Genomic DNA, 23,024 nt, shown 5'->3' on the forward strand with positions numbered 1-23,024 from the left:
GGTGTCACCACTGTCCTCATGAAGTTCCCTTTCCACATACTTAAAAGAGAAAAGTTTCTGCTTTCAATTGTAGCTTTACCCCCAAAGTCTTCTGGATTAGTGTACGTATTTGATGTCCAATTCTTGTAGCTTTTTTTGCATGTTCATCAAAAGATGACAGAATTTTTTTTATTTTATTATTATTATTATTTTTCATTTCATTATTATTTTTCATATTATTATTTTTCAAACTATCTGGACAGATTTTCTGATGACAAAAACAGAAATAATACACATCCTTTTTTAAATAAAGCTTTTCTCTATCACAGGGTGGATAGTAGCTTCCTGAGAGTTGGAATTTTCTTGAGAGATTTTCAGGGAACAAACTGAAATAACAATTATCACTGCCCCCAAATTAGACAATATCTATTTAAAATTTCTTTATTCCCTCCGCTACCTCACCCATAAACCATAGATAGTGGTTTGTGTGTCAACCCTGCCCCCTGGTGTCCATAGTGAGGAAAAGACACATCTTTCTAATTCACTGAGGAGATTCTTTAGGTCCAGAAGTTTCCTTAATATGTGAATGGCAGTTTGGATATTTAGAAAGTTTATCCCGAAGTTTCCTTTTCAGATTTCTACCATCATTAGTAACAGAGAAAATGGTATTTGTTTTATTTTCTCAGAAGTCAGAATACTTTACAAACAGGGAAGGTAAAACGGGAATTTTGAAGCCATTTTCCTCAATTTTCATGGTCTTTCAGGATACTTTCTTCCAGGATACCCAAGGCAAAAGAATCCTAAACATTTCACTATATGCTGCTGAATGTTAATTAGCCAATCCAGGATCTGGGGATGAATCAAGTTGAAAAACTGCTCTGAAGGTTTTTGTTTAACTTCAGATTCACTTCCTCTCGCTGTGTGTCTTGCACAGTAATAGACTGCCGTGTCCTCTGTTTTGAGGCTGGTCATTGGCAGATACAGCTGACTTTTGGCATCGTCCATGGAGATGGTGAAGCGGCCATTGACTTTGTCTGAGTAGTAAATTCTTGAACTAGCAGTTATCCAGGCCACCCATTCCAGTCCTTTCCCTGGTGCCTGTCTCACCCAGTACATGTTATAGTTGCTGAAGGTGAATCCAGAGGCTTGGCAAGAGAGACGGAGGGACTCCCCAGGTCTTCTCACATCCCCTCCAGACTCCACCAACTGGACTTGAGACTTGGAACCTGAAAAGAAAGGTGTATCAGTAATCTGTTCTGAATACAAGAATTAAAATGGAAGGAAGCTGAATAGGGAAAAAACAATTACCATGGAGGAATGCCAGTAAGGACACCAAGTTTAGCCACAGAAGCATTTCTGCTCTGTGCAATGAATGGTGGGGAGTTGATGAGAAAGGATTCAGGAAAGTGCACAAACTTTGGTGGGTGTAGCCTGAAAAGGAAAACCAATTGGCTCTTTTAAGGGGGAAATTGTGACTTGATTTACATATTGCTTGAGATAAAAGAACTCACTAATGAATTTGCTTTCCAGTTTTCCTGAATACTCTCTACTGTGTTGATTTAACTTTATAACTTTTCAGTTTACGAAAAGTGAAAGCAACCTTTAAGTTAGAGTAATGAAAACAAAGCCTTGTACAAAAGAGATTCAAGGGAACAAATAATGAACGAGCACTAAGAACATTTGAAAGAGACATGTTAAAAATTATGAAAAAAGCCACACATCTCAGTTCAGGAAAGGTTTTAAACATTTTCCCAATTTAATATGAACTTTTGAAGAATGCCAAAAAGAACTGAATGCACACCAAGATCATTTTGGTTTTAGATGATATTTTATGGGGCTGTTTTTGTCAGTTGTTACTTGCCCAGAGTTGATTTGCCAAGATGGATAGCCATAAAAATTGATGATGATGATGATGATGATGATGATGATGATGATAGCAATTTTAAAAAGTTTTCAAATTTTGTAGAATATAACATAATAAAAAATCATTTTGTAAAAGGAAGGATAGAAAGAATGAAGGAGGAAAGGGAGGGAAGGAGGGAGAGTTAGAGACAGGGTAGGGGGGTGAAAAGGCAGGAAGGAAGGAAGGAAGGAAGGAAGGAAGGAGGGAAAGAAGAAGGAAGGAAGGAAGGAAGGAAGGAAGGAAGGAAGGAAGGAAGGAAGGAAGGAAGGAAGGAAGGAAGGAAGGAAGGAAGGAAGGAAGGAAGGAAGGAAGGAAGGAAGGAAATTTTAATGTTCAAAATGATGAGACTGAAAAGAAACAGAAGAAAAGGATCTTGGCATTTCTTCTGCAGCAAATACAAGTATACTTATAATAGTAACTCTGCTAACAAAAAAGAGCTCGTCTTTTTCTATTATCCATTATTTTTAATCATCAAAACCATGAACCATGACTGCATGTTTTTCTGTTTCATGCAAATTTTATAAACAACCAACAACTTCAATTTAGCCTTCTTGGCAGTTATCATACATAAAAGAAAAGTTTAGTGAGTTCTTTTTTCTAATTGCCTGTCTATTAGTTCAAGAGAGAAGTTTCTGCTTTCAATTGTAGCTTTACCCTCAAAATCCTCTGGATTAGTGTACATATTTAGCGTCTACTTTTTTTTTTTTTTTTTTTGCAGATGTGATAAAACACCCTTTACTATTTTTTTTTTTCATTTCATCGAGGATTTTAACTACTTGGACACTTTTTCTGAGGACAAAAACTGAAATATTTTTTTTTTTAAATAAAACTTTTCTGTTTCACAGGGAGGATTGTAGTCTTCTAAGAGGTGGAATTTTCTGGAGAGGTTTTTAGGGAACAAATACAGAAATAACAATTATGGTTCCTCCAAAATTAGACAATATCTATTTAGAATTTATTTATTCCCTCCCACACCCATAAGCCATGGAGTTTTGTGTGTCAACATTGCCCTCTGGTGTCCACAGTGAGGACAGGACACATCTTTCTAAGATTATCCTGAAGTTTAATTTTCAGATTTCTGCCATGGTAGTAAAGGAGAAAATGCTATTCCTTTTTGGTACTCTTTTTGATTTTCCCAGAAGTTAGATCACTTTGCAAATAGAGAGGGTAAAGCTGGAAATTTGAAGTCATTTTCCTCAATGTATATGGTCTTCTACGATATTTTGTTATAGGATACCTTAAAAAATAGAACCCTAAAAAGCAAACTATAAAGTGGGGAATCCTAATTAGTCAGTCCAGGATCTGGGGCTGAATGAAGTTGAAGAGTTGCTCTAAAGGTTTTTGCTTAGCTTCAGATTCACTTCCTCTCACTGTGTCTCCCGTGCAGTAATAGACAGCTGTGTCTTCTGGTTTGAGGCTGTTCATCTGCAGATACAGCTGGCCTTTGGCATTGTCCCTGGAGATGGTGAAGCATCCCTGCACTTTGTCTGAGTAGTAAGTGCTGGTTGAACTTGGATGTATCTCTGAAATTCATTGCAGTCATTTCCCTGGGGCCTGTCTCACCTAGTGCATGTAGTGGTTACTGAATCCAGAAGCTTGGCAAGAGAGACGGAGGGACTCTCCAGGCTTTCTCACATCCCCTCCAGATTCCTCCAACTGGGCCTGTGACTGCACACCTAGAAAGACAGGAGTTTCAGTGACATCTCCGTGTACAAGAATAGTAAACTGAAGGAAATGCTGTAAGGGGAACCATTACCTTGAAGGACTGCTAATAAGGACATCAACTTTGGCCACAGAGGCATTCTTTCTCCCTCTAATGAATGGAGGGGAATATGAACAGGAAAGGGTCCAGGAAAGGCCTCAAACTTTGTATGATGGGAAACCACCTGGCTCCTTTAAAGGGGAAATTGTGCCCTGATTTCCATATTGATTCAGAAAAAGTTTCACAGGGCAGTCACCTATAAATTTCTTTGCATACACTTTACAAACATGATTTTCAAGGCACATTACAGAAACACACACATACACACTAGCACATGCAGAGAGGTATACTTTATTATGCCCCAAAACTGTTTTTCAAAAGTCAACTTGATTATTTCTCTTGAGAACTTTTCATTTCCAAGGAACTTTTTGAATGAGAATTGAAATGTTTTCATGGTAAATAACCCAACAAAGTCCAATTGCCATTTGAAATACATCTTTGGGACAACCATGATCTGGATGATTAAGAATCTCCATAGACATTTTATTATCAGGGTTCTTTAAACACTGAGTCAAATGCTTGCACTGGTTTTAGCATTTTTTTATCCAGCGATTCTTTAAATTAGTTAGTTACTTACTTAAGTGAGTAAATTAGCTTCTAATAAACAGTTTAGGAAAGAGTTTAAAAGTGAGAGGGAAAAACATTCACTGAGAATAAAACTTCAATAACTGTGCTGGAGAGCAAACATTTTTCTTGATCATGATTTTGTTTTTGAAGAAACCAAAAAGAACTGAATGTCGACCAAACCATAAGGCACAATTTCTAAGCCATATGTGAATTGCATTCAGATGTTCAAGTCACAAAGTATTAATGAAATTTTTTTACTGGCAGAGTAGAAATAGTTGGACACTGTTGGGTCCTATTATGTTGATTTTATCTGAGCAGTCTTATGCATTTCACATACTGGTTGTATTATAGTTGTAATTTGTGTTCTGTTTCTATTGGTTGCTAGCTGCCCAGGGATGATTCCTCAAGATGGATAGGCATGCAAATTGATAATAATACTAATACTACCAATACTAATATTGTTAATAACAATTCTCCTTGTGGTTTTTCTTCCCTAAGTATAGGGCTTTACTTTTCTCTACATTGAGTTTCATTTTCTTAGATACGGCCCAGTGTTCTAGATATCTTAAAGAAATTTTCTTTTAAATTATAATTTAATGTACACTTTAAACCTTTTGTCCACATATTTTCCCTTTGTTGAAGCACTACATTGTATCCAAAATTCCCTGCTCTCTTAATTATACAGTTTCACTTTCTGTTATGTCCTTGGGACTGACCGAAGTCCCCAACCAGGTCCGTTCATGTTGCGGGAGCGTTTGCTGCTCCCATTGGTTGGCTCCCTTCGACAGCCGGCTATAAAAGCCGGCTGCTGGGTTGAGCCAGCTGCTGTTCGCTGGGCATGTCTGCTAGTTAGCCAGCAGACGCGACAGCCCTTTATTCGTTTGAATAAAGCAGTTCTTGTTAATGCTCTGGTCTAGCCTCTCATTGCTCGAACTTAACACTGGCGATGAGGATGGGATCAGGCTAACCAGAAGCAACCAACAAATCGAGTTGAAATCACACCCAGCGCTGAGCCGCAGCCGCGCCGCTGAGAGCTCAGCCAGCTCGCTAAGAGCAGGAAGTGAAAGCAGAGCGTCTGTAGCCGCTCGGTTAGAAAGCTACAGAAGCGAAAGTAGGGCGCTGAGAGCCGCAGCCGCCCAGCTCGTAAAAGAGCGTGAGATTCAAACTGCTGCCGTTTGAATCCAAGCCTTGAGTGAAGTCAGCACTGTGTCCACAGTCGCTACGCTCTCCAGGGAGTGCGCAATTGAATCACTGACAGTTACGGCGCTACAGCTATTAGCCACCTATGCTCTCCAGGAGCGCGAAATTCAAATCGCTGTCAGTTACAGCGCTATAACCACAGCCGCTAAGCGCTAACAGGGAGCGTGAAATACAAAAAACCTCTCAAGAGCTGAAGTCACTGAGCAAGGTGAGGCGCTGCAGCCACAGCCGCCACGCTCACGGTAACACATTCAGGGCCACGTGTTCCCAGAGGGACAGATCAGTCAGCTAACAGACTGAAACTCCAAGATGAACTCTAACCCGGCTTTCCCACCATTTAAGCCGGACGAAGAGAAGTGGGACTCTTATAGAAACCGCTTCAATCACTACATCGATGCCATCGGTCTGGCTGATGCTGCGGAGCACAGGAAGAAATCTTACTTCCTTATCTACTGTGGGGACGCAGTCTTCGATACAGCTACAGAACTTTTCGCGCCACGGGAGCTCAAGAACGTCCCATGGGCCGAGCTGTTGGAAACGCTTTCCAACCATTACTCTCCAAAACCATCGCAGATTGCTAGACGTTTTGCCTTTCGGATGAGGAAGCAAGCCGAGGGGAATCCATCAATCAATCACATGGCCGCCCTGAGGACAGCAGCTCTCCACTGCGAGTTCAAAAATTACTTGGAGCGACATGTTACTCGACCAACTCGTCTGTGGGTCAAAGACTTGAGGCTCCAGAGACGTTTACTGGCCAGAAAGGATCTTAACCTCTCCCAAGCCATCGAAGAAGCCTTAGCTGCAGAACTAGCAACCCAGTCAGCCGCTGAGATCCAGGGCACCGCACCCAAACCCAGCTCTACTTCCATACATTCTGAGGAGGCGGTGAGTGAGGACGACCCTACTGAACACTCAGATGTTCATCGTCTCAAACCATCTAGACGACCACAGGTAGGGGCGAGGCAAGGAAACGGCAACGCGCCCAAGCACATTCTCTTGTGCCTATCCTGCGGAGGACCCCATTCCCGGGCAGCTTGCAGGTTCAGGAACACTACCTGCAACAACTGCCACAAGAATGGCCACATCGCCAGGGTCTGCCAGGCAGCACACAGTGGGGCTCAAAACTCTCCTTCTTATTCTTCTCCTGGGCCTCAAAGGCAAGTAGAAAACTGTTACACGTGCTATCACGCTAACCACACTTTTCATACCTCTAATAAAATCACACTTTCTATCTATTTAGAAGGTAAGCCTTGCCGCATGGAAGTAGACATGGGGTCAGCGCTCTCAATCATCTCATGGAACACACTCAAGAAACTCCAGCCCAGTCTATTGAGGAACCAACTTCAAAAGTGCCATCTCACCTTGAGGGACTATCAAGGAAAGAACATTCCAGTACTCGGCAAAGGCAAGTTCCTCATTAAATTTAAAACATTCAAAGGCCATTTGCCTTTAGTGGTCGATTGACGGTGCCCTCCCTAGTCTTTTGGGGTTGGATTGGTTCCCCTCTCTTGGCCTTAGTATAACGGGAATCCATGCTGTCTCAGCTTCTGATACTGACTCGTTATTTGCAGACTACTCTGATGTATTCAGTAGTGAATTAGGATGTTACAATGGCACGCCCATTTCTTTTTCGGTAGACCCTCAAGCAGTTCCCATCTGTTTAAAACCACGTAGAGTACCTTTTGCCATTCGCCCAAAACTGGACATGGAACTGGACAAATTACTCAAGCAAGGGGTGATAGAACCCACGGATTTTGCCAAGTGGGAGACCCCGATTGTCACGCCCCTTAAGAAAGATGGCAGTTTAAGAATTTGTTCTGATTATAAGACCACAATTAACCGCTACCTACAGGTTAGCGCTTACCCAGTCCCAGTCATTCAGCACCTGTTGCACACATTCGAACCTGGCACCATTTTCACCAAATTGGACATGTCACAGGCATATCAGCAGTTCCCTGTTGACAGTCAAACGGCCGACTTACAAACTATTGTTACTCACAGAGGGGCATTCAGGTGCAAACGTCTCCAATTTGGCATAAGTGTGGCCCCAGGTATTTTTCAGTCATTAATGGAACGAATACTCCAAGGCCTCCCTGGCATAGTTCCTTACTTTGACGACATATTGGTCTCAGCCAGGGACAGACCCCAACTTTTCCAAAGAGTCAGAGCGGTATTAGACAAGTTCAGGCAGCATGGTCTCAAACTAAAAAGGGAGAAGTGTGCCATCGCCACTAAGCAGGTGGACTTTCTAGGGTATAGAATAGACGCCTCTGGCATCCACCCGGTGGAATCTAAAGGCAAAGCGATCCACGAGGCACCCACCCCATCTACAAAATCTGAGTTACAAGCTTTTCTGGGCTTATTAAATTTCTATGCATCGTTCCTACCCCACAAAGCGTCAGTAGCTGAACCCCTGCACAGACTCCTAGACAAAAATACACCGTGGCACTGGGGACCCAAAGAAGATTATGCTTTTAAAGCAGTCAAATCTCTGCTCACCTCAGACACTGTCCTAATACAATTCGACCAACGCCTTCCTTTAGTCTTAGCCGCAGATGCATCTCCTTTCGGGATTGGAGCCATCTTAAGCCACAGACTACCCAATGGCTCCGAGGCATCTATCGCTTTCTTTTCCAGAACCTTTTCAACAACCGAGCGTAATTATAGCCAAATTGATAAAGAGGCCCTTGCCGCAGTTGCCGCGGTAAAAGAAATTTCACGAATTCCTTTTCGGTCACAAATTCGAGCTCATCACAGACCATAAACCACTTCTGGGACTCCTGTCCGGGGACAAACAAACCCCCCAAGTTTTGTCACCCAGGATGACGAGATGGACCTTGTTCCTGGCGGCTTACTCGTACAAACTCATCCACCGCCCAGGGAAAACCCTAATCCACGCCGATGCCCTCAGCCACTGCCCCCTGCCAGCCCCTGTGGAGGACCCAGCCCCTGTCCACGCCATCTTCAATGTCAGCGAGCTCAACCTACCCATCACCACTGACGACATCGCCACTCACTCAAAGAAAGATAAAACAATCGCCCAGGTTCTGGACTGGGTAAGGAGGGGGTGGCCGGTCACTAACTTTGCATCTGAGTTCACACCATTTAAAACTCGCCAATTGGAGCTTTCTAGTTTACAGGGTTGCCTGTTGTGGGGTACCAGAATCGTCGTTCCAACCTCGCTTCACACATCCGTCCTCAAAGCACTGCACGAGGGCCACCCGGGTGTCGTCCAGATGAAAGCGTTGGCTCGAAGTTATGTCTGGTGGCTCGGCATGGATGACGAGATCGTCAAGTGGGTAAGCTCGTGCTGTCCCTGTCAGGAATCCAGGCCATCACCACCAGTCACCACACCAACTAAATGGGAGAGTGCCAACGCACCTTGGTCACGGCTCCACATTGACTTGGCCGGACCAATGCACGGCAAGACTTTCCTGGTGGTCATGGATTCATATTCCAAGTGGATCGATGTGGCTCTTCTCCCCACGACCACCACCCAAGCCGTTGCCAAAGCCCTGACCCGTTTATTTGTGACACACGGCCTGCCAGATACCCTGGTCTCAGACAATGGCCCCCAATTTACATCAACGGAGTTCAGCCGGTATGTCACCAACCTGGGCATCCGACACATCCTCACGGCCCCTTTTCACCCTGCCAGCAACGGGTTGGCAGAGAGAGCTGTTAGATCAACGAAGGAGGCATTGGCCAGGTTCAACCAAGAGGACTGGCATTCGAGACTCTCCCGTTTCCTCTTAAGCCAACACACGACCCCCTGTATGGTCACAAACAAGTCCCCGGCCGAGCTCCTAATGGGCAGACGCCTAAGAACTGTGTTGGACAGGCTGCACCCCACTATTGCCCTGACACCCTCTTGGTTCTGATAGTTGGGTCAGAGATTTTGTTTTGCAGGATCCTGTATTTGTCAGGAATTATGCCGGGGATCCACTGTGGGTACCAGGGAAGATCGTGGCCATCACCGGTCCGAGATCGTATCGAGTTCAGTTGGAAGACGGTCGCATTTGGCGGAGGCACCTGGACCAGATTAGGAAGCGCCGGAGCGGTCACACCAACGCAGAGCCCTGGTCTCCGGTCAATCTCCAATCGCCACAGCCGGGCCCAACCGGGGACCAGCAGAGAGACCTGGCGCCACCATCCGAACTGAGGGAGCGGGCAGTAGACCGGGACTGCCAGCCAGAGTCTCCAACGTTGCCGACCAGTGAAGCCCCCGGGTTGTTGGACAGAGACTATGTGACGAATCAACCCGAGGGGCAGAGACTGTCCACTGGTGCCAGGTCCGGCACCTGAACAAAACCGCTCTCCAACGACAGCCAGTCCTGGCTCCCCGAACTCTGTGCCTCACAGTGGCTCGCCTGAGCTACGCCGCTCCGGGCGCCCGCACAGACCTCCAGCATATTTAAAAGACTATATGTGTTCACATCTGGGGGTAGGGGTGTTATGTCCTTGGGACTGACCGAAGTCCCCAACCAGGTCCGTTCGTGTTGCGGGGGCATTTGCTGCTCCCATTGGTTGGCTCCCTTCGACAGCCGGCTATAAAAGCTGGCTGCTGGGTTGAGCCAGCTGCTGTTCGCTGGGCATGTCTGCTAGTTAGCCAGCAGACGCGACAGCCCTTTATTCGTTTGAATAAAGCAGTTCTTGTTAATGCTCTGGTCTAGCCTCTCATTGCTCGAACTTAACACTTTCTTTACATCTTCGCTATTCAAATTCAATGATAACAATGTTTTATAAACCTTAGCAGTAATATGTTCACCACTACCACACAGTAAGATTATCAATTCATTTTTAACAAAATCATTTGTCGAAATATCTGGTCAGATTTTGAGGAAATAATAACAGAAGTAGCAACCAATTACACTTCCTCCAAAATCTGACAATATCTTATGATGATGATTTTATCCATTCCATTTATGTGACTCTTGGTAATTCTCTGAGCCAGGTCTCTCCACATCTTCAGATGTTGCATTATACCTTTTGAGTTTTTCTATGCTCTGGCTTGTGTCCACCTTAATACTATTCAGTCAACATGTTCTTTGATGGCCTGGTTTCCTTTTATCATTAACTCTTCCAACCAGTGGTGGGATTCAATTTTTTTCACTACCGGTTCTCTGGGTGTGGCTTGGTGGGTGTGGCATGGCTTGGTGGGCATGGCTTGGAGAGTGTGGCAGGGGAAGAATACTGTAAAGTCCCCATTCCCTCCCCACCCCACTAACCTGCTTTCCAGCTCCATTCTCCTGTCCAGGGCAGTAAAAGAAGACCCAGACAATCAGCTGGGACAAGGAAGGCAGAGAATAGATGGAGGTGGGGTCAGTCAGAGGTGATATTTGCTAATTGTTCAAACTACTCAAAATTTCTGCTATCGGTTCTCCAGAACTGATCAGAACCTGCTGAATACCACCTCTGCTTCCAACTGTAATTGCTTTCTCTGGTAAATTCCCTCACATAACAGAACCAAGATAAGTGAGACAATACCTAATGAGACTTATTTTATTCCCTATCAAACTCCAACTTAGTGCATAGGAAATGGTGTTTCAAAGGAAAACAGTTACCCCCTTGTGTTAAAAATGAGGAATGCAGACATCTTAATAATTTTTCAAAAAAGATTCAAGCCCAGAAGGTTTCATGGGAATGAAAATTTGCAGGTTCCAATATCTGGCAGTCTTGACATTGCCCAACGGAGGGGAAGGGGCTTCAGGCATCAGGGGAGTTTATACAGATTAATGTAGAAACACTTAGGAAGCACAAAGGTTGAGGTTTAAGCACACTGAGTATAAATGAATGGAGAAAGAATGAAAAAATGAATAACGTAGAAAGGAATGAGACTGGGGAAATTCGGTCATACTGAAGGAAATAAAAAGGACTGAGTGTAAGCAACTCACAGTAGAGAAAGTTATTCAGAGGCTTTAGAGTCACTTCCTCTCATTGTGTCTTGCACAGAAATAGACAGCCATATCCTCTGGTTTGAGGCTGATCATCTGCAGATTCAGCTGGCTTTTGGCAATGTCCTTGGAGATGGGGAAGTGGCCTTTCACTTTGTCAGAGTAGTAAATATCTGAAGACCATATCTATACTATGGCCAACCATTCAAGGCCTTTCCCTGGAGCTTGTCTTACCCAGCTCATCTCATGGTTGCGGAAGGTGAAGCCCGAGGCTTGGCAGGAGAGACTGAGGGACTCTCCAGGTCTTCTCACATCCCCTCCAGACTCCACCAACTAGAATTGAGAATGGACTCCTAAAAAGAAAAGTGTTTCAATGAGATTTTCTGTATATTGAAAGAAAACGCTGGATAACGTGAAATATTAGATCCTCAGATTGACACCTAAAAAGAGGTATTTTTCCAATGAGATTTCCTGTATATAAAACAGAAATTGGAAGGAAACTCAAGATAGAGTGAAACCTTACCTCCAAGGGATAAAAGGAAGAATAATAAGATCAGGCACAGTGTCATTTCTGCCTCTCTCTAATAAAAGGATGATATATGACAGAAACTTTGTGTTGGTTGGTGTCAACCTTTGCCTTTAAAGGGGAAATTGTGTCATCAATTACATATTGCTTGAGATAAAAGAGTTCCTCAGAGCAAGATTTTCATGGTTGTCCTTGTACAGGCCCTGCACAGTTGATTTTTTAAACAATTTTCCAGCCCAAAGAAAAATGAAGCAGCCTTTACGGAAGAGTAATTAAAACAAAGACTTATAAATTTTCCCCACTTCTCAATAGTGATTCAAGGGAACAAATGATCAACAAGCATTGATAACATTTGAAACATTTGAAATAACATTTGAACATTTCATGTTGGGAAACATGAAAAAATCAGTCCACCTGAGTTTAGGAAAAGTTTTATACATTTTCCTTTTAATATGACATTTTTAAGAAAGCCAGAAGAACTGAATGCAGACGAAGATTATTTTTGCTTTGGAGGCTATTTTACTATTTTGTTTGGTATTCCAGTCAGTTGTTATGACTCCAGAGTTGATATGCCAAGAAGGGCAGTGATGAAAATTGAAATAAGAACAATGGCAAGAGGAATAGTCATAACAATTGTAATAAAAATGTTACTAAAAGCATTCACAGTACATAAGAATAATAAACCTCTTTGAGGAAGGAAGGAAGGAAGGAAGGAAGGAAGGAAGGAAGGAAGGAAGGAAGGAAGGAAGGAAGGAAGGAAGGAAGGAAGGAAGATTAAAAAGGGAGACTGTTAAGTTTGGGTAATGAGAGGCTGAATCAGAGCATGAGTGCAACAAATACTTTATTATAGCAATAAAGGGCTGACCGTGCTTGCCAAGCCTGGAACTGGCTCGCAGCGATCAGCAACTGGTTGGACCCTGCAGCCTGCTTTTATAGCTGGCTGCTGGGAGAGCTAACCAATGAGCGAGGGGAAAACCGCCCCGCAATGTGAACGGACCTGAGTGGGAACTCCTAGAGTTCCAGGGACATAACACCCCTTCCCCCCAGATGCGAACACGTATAGTCTTTGAGGTAGGCAGGAGGTTTATGCTGGCGCCCGGAACGGCGCAACTCTGGTGGGTTGTCTGTCAGTTCAGAGTCTGTAGGGGAAGGCAGGACTAACGCGCCCCTCGGTTCGGGTCGGCCCGGGACTCGTAGGGCTGGTTACTGGGGACGTGCTCCCGTTGACTGGTTCGGACTGGTCAGCCATCTGGACGCCGCTGTCCGTGTTCGGATACCCTGGAACAGCTGCTGGTGTGAGCAGGTCGCTGGGATTGATGTTGATGTGGGGTTGATGCTGAGGCCCCGCTCCGGTTTGTAATTCTGGGTCACTGCTGACGAGGGTGCTGTGACGCCTTCGCAGCTGGTCCAGGTGCCTTCTCCATACTCGGCCATCCTCCAGTCTGACTCGATATGACCTGGGTCCGGTGATGGCCACGATCTCGCCCGGGATCCACAGAGGGTCTCCAGCGAAGTTCCTCGCGAATACGGGTTCCTGTAAGATAAAATGTCTAACCCCGATGTGGAAGCGAGGGAGAGTCAGGGCAGTAATGTGGGTGAAGTCTGTCCAATACAGTCCTCAGGCGCCTGCCCATCAGGAGCTCAGCTGGGGACTTATTGGTGACTGAGCACGGAGTTGAGTGCTGGTTCATCAGGAAACGCGAGAGTTTGTGGTGCCAGTCATCCTTGCTGAACCTAGCTAGGGCTTCTTTAGTGGTTCTGACGGCTCTTTCAGCCAATCCGTTACTGGCAGGATGAAATGGGGCCGTGAAAATGTGGCGGATGCCCAGGTTGGCAGCGAAACGGCTGAACTCGGTTGATGCGAACTGTGGGCCATTGTCGGAAACAATGGAGTCAGGCAGCCCGTGTGTTACAAACAGGCGGGTTAATACCTTGGTGATTGCTAGTGTGGTGGTCGTGGATAGCTGTGCCACGTCAATCCATTTAGAGTAGGAATCCATGACCACTAGGAACATTTTCCCATGCAATGGGCCGGCTAGGTCGATGTGAATTCTGGACCACGGAGTGCTGGCGCTTTCCCACTTAGTAGGGGTGGCAATAGGAGGGGCTGGACGGGATTCCTGGCAGGGATTGCAGGAGCTTACCCATCTGATGATGTCCTTGTCGAGGCCCGGCCACCATACGTAACTGCGTGCTAATGCCTTCATTCTGACGATGCCAGGGTGCCCCTCGTGCAACGCCTCCAGAACTCGGGCACGCAGTGAGGTCGGGATGACCACTCGAAAGTGCCCCAGCAAACAGCCCTGCAAACTGGATAATTCCTGCAGGCGGGTCTTGAAAGGTGTAAATTTGTTTTCAACATCACTGCCCGGCCACCCCTCCTCACCCAGTCCAGTACCTGGGCGATTGTTTTGTCTGCCTTGGTTTTAGCAGCAATGTCAAGGGCAGTGATGGGGAGGTCCAATTGTGTGACCTCAAAAAGAGCGTGGACTGGAGCAGGGTCTCAGCTGGAGCCGGCAAGGGGCAGCGGCTGAGGCGTCAGCGTGGGGACAATGTTTTACCTGGGCGGTGTATGAGTCTATACGAGTATGCCGCTAGGAAAAGGGTCCATCTCGTCATTCTACGAGAAAGGACTTGAGGGGTCTGTTTGTCCCCAGCTAGTAGACCCAGGAGAGGCTTGTGATCCGTGACCAACTCGAAAAGTGGCCAAAAAGAAATTCGTGAAATTTCTTCACTGCTGCAACAGCTGCTAGAGCTTCCTTATTGATCTGGCTATAATTTCGCTCTGTTGCAGAGAGCGTCCTGGAGAAAAAGCAATGGGAGCCTCGGAGCCATTGGGGAGCCTGTGGCTTAATACTGCCCCAATTCCAAAAGGGGATGCGTCTGCTGCTAGCACTAATGGAAGGTTGGGGTCGAACTGAATAAGTACCGCCTCTGACATGAGTAGTGATTTGACGGCGCTAAGCGGAGTCTTCTTTGTGACCCCAGTGCCAAGGCGATTTTTTATCCAACAGTCTGTGTAGGGGTTCTGCCACTGATGCTTTATGGGGCAGGAAGGACGCGTAAAGTTCAATAGCCCCAAGAAGGCCTGCAGTTCAGTTTTGGAGGTTGGAGTGGGTGCCTCGTGAATTGCCTTAACCTTGGACTCCAGGGGTGAATGCCTGAGGCGTCAATTTTATAACCCAGAAAGTCCACCTGTCTAGTGGCAATGGCACATTTTTCTTTTTTAATTTGAGGCCATGCTGTCTGAACCTCTCTAATACTGCTCGAACTCTCTGGAAGAGTTGGGGTCTGTCCCTGGCCGAGACTAAGATGTCGTCAAAGTAGGGTACTACACCAGGAGGCCCTGCAAAATCCGCTCCATGAGGGATTGAAAATGCCTGGGGCAACACTTACGCCAAATTGGAGACGCTTGCACTGGAAAGCACCCCTGTGGGTGACAATGGTCTGGAGTTCCGCTTGTTTGGCTGTCAACAGGGAACTGTTGATATGCTTGAGACATGTCCAATTTGGCAAAAATGCTGCCAGGTTCAAAAGTGTGTAATAAATGCTGAATGACGGGCACTGGGTAAGCGCTAACTTGTAAAAACTTATTAATTGTGGTCTTGTAGTCCGAGCAAATTCTCAGGCTACCGTCTTTTTGAGGGGTGTGACAATGGCCGTCTCCCATTTGGTGAAATCTGTTGGCTCAATGACCCCTTGTTTTAATAGTTTATCCAATTCTGCATCTAGTTTTGGCCGAATAGCGAATGGGACTCTCACGCGGTTTTAGCCTGATTGGGACTGCCTGGGGGTCGACTGAGAATGAGATAGGGGTACCCTTATAACACCCAGCTCATCGCTGAATACATCTGAGTAATCAGCGAATAAGGAGTCAGTGTCAGAGGTTGAGACAGCATGGACTCCTGTTAGCCCTAGGCCGAGATGGGGAAACCAATCAAGCCCCAAGAGTGTGGGGAGATTGCCGTTAACTACCACTAGAGGTAGGTGACCTTTGAAAGCTTTAAAATTGACAAGGAACTTGCCTCTGCCGATTACAGGAATGATCCTCCCTGGTAGTCCTTCAGGCTAAACTGGCACTTCTGGAGCCGGCTTGTTGATAGGCTGGGCTGTAGCCTCTTGAGGGTGCTCCACGAGATAATTGAGAGCGCTGACCCTGTGTCAACCTCCATGCACGGTTTACCTTCTAACAAAACGGAGAGAGAGATTTTACTAATGGTATGGCAAGTGCGCTTGGCATGGTGGTGAGTGCGACAGTTCAATACTTGCCTCTGAGGTCCAGAGTGTGAGAAGGGGGTGTCTTTGTGCTGAGTTTTGAGGGGCTTGGCAGACTCTCGCGATGTGCCCCCTTTGTGGCAGGTGTTGCAGGTGGCTCCTTTGAATTTGCAGGCGGCCTCGGATGAGATCCACCACAGGCTAGGCACAGGGTGACGTGCTTGGGTGGACCGATGTTTTCATGCTTGGCTCCCACCTGCGGATGCCTGGCGTTGGTGAGGCGGTGGATGTCATTTTCATCACTAGGGGCTTCCTCTGCTACCACCTCCTCGGAGTGGACTGGAACTGTCGTTAGCTTGGGAGTTGGGCCATGGATTTCGGTGGCTGAGTGTGCTGCCAGTTCTGCTGCCAGGGCCTCCTCGACGGCTTGTGCGAGGTTGAGGTCCTTCTTAGCGAGTAGGCGCCTTTGGAGGTGGAGATCCTTGACCCCGCAGACTAGTTGATCGAGGAGCATATCCTCCAGGTAGGTCCCAAACCCACAATGGAGTGCTGCTGTCCTGAGGGCGGCCATGTACTGGTTGATGGTCTCTTTGTCTGATTGCTTCCTCATACGGAAGGTGAATCGCCTGGCAATCTGTGAAGGTCTGGGAGAATAGTGGTTAGTAAGGATTTCTAACAATTCAGACCATGGAATGTTTTTTAACTCACGTGGAGCCACGAGAGCTGTGGCAGTGTCAAAGATGATGGCTCCACAGTAGATCAGGAAATATGATTTTTTCCAGTGCTCCCCAGCATCAGCCAGTCCAATTGCGTCGATGTAATGGTTAAAGCGGTTCTTGTATGATTCCCACTTCTCCTCATCTGGTTTGAACGCTGGGAAGACTGGATTGGAATTCATAGTGATGAAATCGGTTGTACAATCTGTGGGTGAAATCTCTCTGGGGCAGCAGCAAAAAGGTTTCTAGTGCCTGTGGCAGGCAAGTGATTTCAGCTCTGGAGAGGCTTGTTCACAATCCTCTCTCTCTCTCTGGCTAGCACGAGGTTAGGCTGGCAGCCGTTGGCAGCGTTTTGAAATTCGCGCCTGCGTGGGCATCAGTGACTTGACTTACAGCACCGCGCTGTACCTTTTAGGTTTGAAATTCAAATGACAGCCGTTTGAATTTCGCGCCTAAACGAGCGGCTGCGGCTTGCAGCGCTTCACTTTTCCTGTAGCTGGGCTAACAAGCGGCTACAGATGCTTCTCACTTTCGTTTATGGCTGACCGCTTTCTCTGCCGGCGGATCAGCGTTCGCTCTCGTTGCTTGCTGACTGCTCTCTCTGGCTGCGGATCAGCGTTGCTCTTATCGTCGGCCGATCGCTCTCTCTGGCTGCGGATCGGCGGCTAGTGACTCAGCGGTTGCATGGTGCTTCTGGTAGCCATCCCATCCTCGTCGCCAGTGTTAAGTTTGGGTAATGAGAGGCTGAACCAGAGCATGAGTGCAACAAATACTTTATTATAGCAATAAAGGGCTGACCGTGCTTGCCAAGCCTGGAACTGGCTCGCAGCGATCAGCAACTGGTTGGACCCCGCACCCTGCTTTTATAGCTGGCTGCTGGGGAGAGCCAACCAATGAGCGAGGGGGAAAACCGCCCCCGCAATGTGAACGGACCTGAGTGGGAACTCCTAGAGTTCCAGGGACATAACAGAGACATTGGTTGGAAAGAAATAAAAAGAAGAAATGGCAATAGTGTGTTTTGTTGTAGAATTTAATCTGGGTCATTCATTCGGGTCAGAAGTTTAATTTTCTGAGTTTTGGATGTGTGCTGGAGCCCATCCGCAGGGAATTTCTATCTAGCATGAGTATTAAAGCTCAGAAGATTAAACATTTAAAAATGGTTTAGAAAGCACAATTTGTTAGATGCCCACAAAATACACAGTCAAAATAATAAATGAATATTTAACTTCAGAATGGACAGAGAAAGATAAATGTGTCACTTTGTGTTCACTGATTTGGAATGTCACAGTTATATCCATTTTTTCCTCATTGTCCCTTAATTTATGGATAAAAAAGTCATCTCTGCATTTACATTACATTAATATTGACACAAACACATAAATACAGGCTTATCCATATAAACATGAAGACAGACATTATTTTTTAATTATTCATAGAATGAGTTGCCTCACATTTGTTTATTTTTTATTTTAAAATAAAGTTTATTTAAGATTTGTACATTTAAAACATTTAAAAAACAAACAAACATATAAACAAGTATATATACATATATACATTTTGCAGCAAGAATTGAGCAATGGTTACACATTTTTTGTCCCCCTAACATTGATGTGATCTGCCTTGTTACAATACCTTCCTCGTTCTTTTAATGCTTTAATTTCAGAAAATACTTTATGATTTAATGCACGTCTTCCATAATTTCATAACTTATCCAGTTGTCAAATATTGCCTTTTCTTTAACCATTCATACCAGCAATTCCATGTTTTATAGTAATCACTATCTTGGCTATTTTTTAGTAATTTACGAGCTTATCCATATAAACATAAAGACAGACATTATTTTTTTAATTATTCATAGAATGAGTTGCCTCACGTTTGTTTAAATTGAATTCTTGCTTTGCAATGTTCAAGTAGGGCAGCTGAATTTCCTTTCTGTAGTCACCTTCCAAAATCCAAAATGCCGTAAAATGAGACTTCAGGATTCATTTCATTTCATTATAAACGAGAGAAATTGATCGATTTAAATGTGTGTGGAGCACTTCATGTCAAAACTTCTGATTTGTAGGTTGTGATAAGAGTAACCATTTAGTAATGACAACAAGAGAGGAAGACAGGCCCAGACCCAAATATGAATAACATAGAAAAGAATGAGACAGAGGAAATTTGAATGTATTGAAAGAAAAGCAAAGGGACTGAGTGTCAGTAAACGTAAGCTACTTAGACGTAGAGGAAGTTCTTGACAGGCTACAAGTTCACTTCCTCTCACTGTGTCTCTTGCACAGTAATAGATAGCCGTGTCCTCTGCTTTCAGATTGTTCATCTGCAGATACAGCTGGCTTTTGGCATCATCCCTGGAGATGGTGAAGCGGCCCTTGACTTTGTCTGAGTAATAAGTGGAAGGATTTGAGCCTGTACCTATAGCTGACACCCATTCCAGTCCTTTCCCTGGAGCCTGTCTAACCCAGTGCATGCTGTAGCTGCTGAAGGTGAACCCAGAGGCTTGGCAGGAGAGACGGAGGGACTCCCCAGGTCTTCTCACATCCCCACCAGACTCCACCAACTGGACTTGAGACTTGGCACCTGAAAAGAAAGGTGTATCAGTAATCTGTTCTGTATACAAGAATTAAAATGGAAGGAAGCTGAATAAAGAAGAAACAATTACCATGGAGGAATACCAGTAAGGACACCAAGTTTAGCCACAGAAGCATTTTTGCTCTGTGCAATGAATGGTGGGGAGTTGATGAGAAAGGATTCAGGAAAGTGCACAAACTTTGTCTTGGTGGGTGTAGCCTGAAAAGGAAAACCAATTGGCTCTTTTAAGGGGGAAATTGTGACTTGATTTACATATTGCTTGAGATAAAAGAACTCACTAATGAATTTGCTTTCCACACCAGATTTCCTGAATACTCTCTACTGTGTTGATTTAACTTTATAACTTTTCAGTTTACGAAAAGTGAAAGCAACCTTTAAGTTAGAGTAATGAAAACAAAGCCTTGTACAAAAGAGATTCAAGGGAACAAATAATGAACGAATGCTAAGAACATTTGAAAGAGACATGTTAAAAATTATGAAAAAAACCACACATCTCAGTTCAAGAAAGGTTTTAAACATTCTCCCAATTTAATATGAACTTTTGAAGAATCCCCAAAAGAATGGAATGCAGACCAAGATCATTTTGATTTTAGATGCTATTTTATGGGGCTGTTTTTGTCAGTTGTTACTTGCCCAGAGTTGATTTGCCAAGATGGATAGCCATAAAAATTGATGATGATGATGATGATGATAATGATGTTGATGATGATAATAATAGCAATTTTAAAAAGTTTTCAAATTTTGTAGAATATAACATAATAAAAAACCACTTTGTAAAAGGAAGGATAGAAAAAAGGAAGGAGGAAAGGGAGGGAGGGAGGGAGAGTTAAAGGCTGGGAGGGGGGATGAAGGAAGGAAGGAAGGAAGGAAGGAAGGAAGGAAGGAAGGAAGGAAGGAAGGAAGGAAGGGAAGGAAGGAAGGAAGGAAGGAAGGAAGGAAGGAAGGAAGAAAGAATGGAAATTTTAATGTTCAAAATGATGGGACTGAAAAGAAACAGAAAAAAAGGATCTTGGCATTTCTTCTGCAGCAAATATAAGAATATTTATAATACTAACTCTGGTTGCAAAAAAGAGCTCGTGTTTTTCTATTATCCATTATTTGTAATCATCAAAACCACAAATCATGGTTGCATGTTTTTCTGTTTCATGCAAATTTTATAAACAACCAACAACTTCAATTTAGCCTTCTTGGCAATTATCATATATAAAAGAAAAGTTTTATGAGTTCTTTTTTTCTAATTGCCTATTAGTTCAAAGAGAAAAGTTTCTGCTTTCAATTGTAGCTTTACCCTCAAAATCCTCTGGATTAGTGTACATATTTAATGTCTACTTTTTTTATTGCAGATGTGATAAAGCACCCCTTTACAATTTTTTTTTTTCATTTCATCGAGGATTTTAACTACTTGGACACTTTTTCTAAGGATAAAAGCTGAAATATTTTTCTTTTAAATAAAATTTTTCTGTTTCACATGGAGGATTGTAGTCTTCTAAGAGGTGGAATTTTCTGGAGAGGTTTTTAGGGAACAAATATAGAAATAACAATTATAATTCCTCCAAAATTAGACAATATCTATTTAGAATTTATTTATTCCCTCCCATCCCTTCCTCACCCATAAGCCATGGAGTTTCGTGTGTCAGCATTGCCCCCTGGTGTCCAAAGTGAGGAGAGGACACATCTTTCTAATTCTCTGAGGAGATTCTTTAGCCCCAGATATTTTCTCAATATGTGAATGGCAGTTTGGATATTTAGAGAGTTTATTCTGAAGTTTTTCTTCTTCCAGGATGCTAAAAGACTGTATCCTATTCCATTGTTTAACTGAAACCTGATTGCCTGGTAGAAAGAAAGGTGAACCTCGATCGATGAACACATTTTCATAATTCTTCATTTTCTTCCAACATATTTTTTAATTGGATACCTAGAAAAAGATTCCTGTTAAGTTCGGAAAGAAGGGAGGCCACACCAGAGCTTCAGTCATAACACGCTTTATTCGTGGGAATAAAGGGGGCTGTCGCGTCTGCAGCTAACAGCAGACCTACCAGCGAACAGCAGCTGGCTCAACCTAGCAGCCGGCTTTTATAGCCAACTGTCGAAGGGAGCCAGCCAATGGGGACTAAGAATGCCCCGCAGGAATTGCGGACCTGATGGGGAACTGGTGTCAGCCCCAAGGACATAACACCCCTTCCCCCAGATACGAACATGAGTAGTCTTTAAGGTATGAAGGCGGTTTGTGTTGCCGCTCTGATTGTCTTAGTTCGGGTGTAGGAGCGGGTGGCACAGAGTTCGAGACAGTGGGGATTTGGTCCCTTGGTAGCTGTCCAGCCACCCGACCTTGCTCGCCGGTCGCCGGCCGGGTTGTCGAGTCGCTTCGGTCTCCCGGTGCGGTAGAGGAATTGCTGGGGATGGTTGCTGATTCTGTAGGATGATCACGGTCAGCCGTCTGCTCCCTCGGTTCGGTTGGTGGAGGCAGGTTATTCTGAGTGTCCCAGCTAGGTGCCGGATGCGGTGCCTGGAATGTTGCTGTGGTCTCTGGGTCGGTGGTGGCGTGCTCGTTCTGCCGGCTCCTCAACTGATCCAGGTGTCTTCGCCAAATGCGCCCGTCTTCTAACTGGACGTGGTACGACCTGGGCCCCGTGATGGCCATGATCCTGCCAGGTACCCACAACGGGTCTCCCGCGTAATTTCTGGTGAAGACTTGATCCTGTAAGACAAAACTCCTGACCCTACTGTTAGACCCAATGGGTGTGTCTGGGCAATAGTGAGGGTGCAGCCTGTCTAGTATTGTCCTTAAGAGTCTGCCCATCAGTAGCTCTGCCGGTGACTTGTTTGTGACCGTGCACGGGGTCGAGTGTTGGCTTATAAGGAATCTAGAGAGTCTGGAATGCCAGTCATCTTGGGTGAACCTGGCAAGGGCCTCTTTGGTTGTTCTGACTGCTCTTTCAGCCAACCCATTGCTCGAGGGGTGAAAAGGAGCTGTTAGGATGTGCCGGATGCCTAGGTTGGCGACATACCGGCTGAAGTCTGTGGACGTAAATTGAGGACCATTATCCGACACAATAGTGTCCGGGAGACCGTGTGTGACGAACAAATGAGTCAGTGCTTGGGCGATTGCTCGTGTGGTGGTTGAGAGTAGGAGTGCCACATCGATCCATTTAGAAAATGAGTCTACTACTATTAGGAATGTCTTGCCATGGAATGGGCCGGCCAGGTCAACATCTAGACGAGACCATGGTGCGTTGGCGCTTTCCCATTTGGTGGGAGGGGTTACTGGGGGCGCTGGCCGGGATTCTTGACAGGGGCGGCAGGAGCTTACCCATTTCGCAATTTTGTCGTCCATGCCCGGCCACCATACATAGCTCTGTGCCAACGCCTTCATTCGTACAATGCCGGGGTGCCCTTCGTGTAATGCCTTCAGGACGGGGTCTGCGTAGTGATTCCGGAATGACAACTCTGGTCCCCCATAGCAGACAACCCTGTAAACTGGAAAGTTCCTGTTGGCGGACTTTAAAGGGTGAAAATTTGTTAGAAGGGTTACTACCCGGCCACCCCCTCCGTACCCAGTCCAGGACCTGGGCAATCAGTCTGTCCTTCCTGGATTGGAAGGCAATGTCTCTCGCAATGACTGGAATTCTGAACTCACTGGTGTCAAAGATGGTGTGGACTGGGGCCGGAT

At 45.1% G+C, this 23,024-nt stretch overlaps 1 long non-coding RNA gene across 1 annotated transcript; it reads right to left on the reverse strand.

Annotated features, from left to right (window-relative positions):
- Positions 1-630: 630 nt before the first annotated feature.
- On the reverse strand, positions 631-1,399 carry LOC148124339 (uncharacterized). The gene is made up of 2 exons (XR_015740233.1): positions 1,288-1,399; positions 631-1,205 (listed from the first exon to the last, which is right to left on the reverse strand). It is a non-coding gene; the product is annotated as an uncharacterized LOC148124339 (long non-coding RNA).
- Between the last annotated feature and the right edge of the window lie 21,625 nt (positions 1,400-23,024).

Source organism: Pseudonaja textilis, chromosome Z (assembly GCF_049901715.1).
Source record: "Pseudonaja textilis isolate UNSWEBS1 chromosome Z, rPseTex1.2, whole genome shotgun sequence".
NCBI classification, from domain to species: Eukaryota; Metazoa; Chordata; class Lepidosauria; order Squamata; family Elapidae; genus Pseudonaja; species Pseudonaja textilis.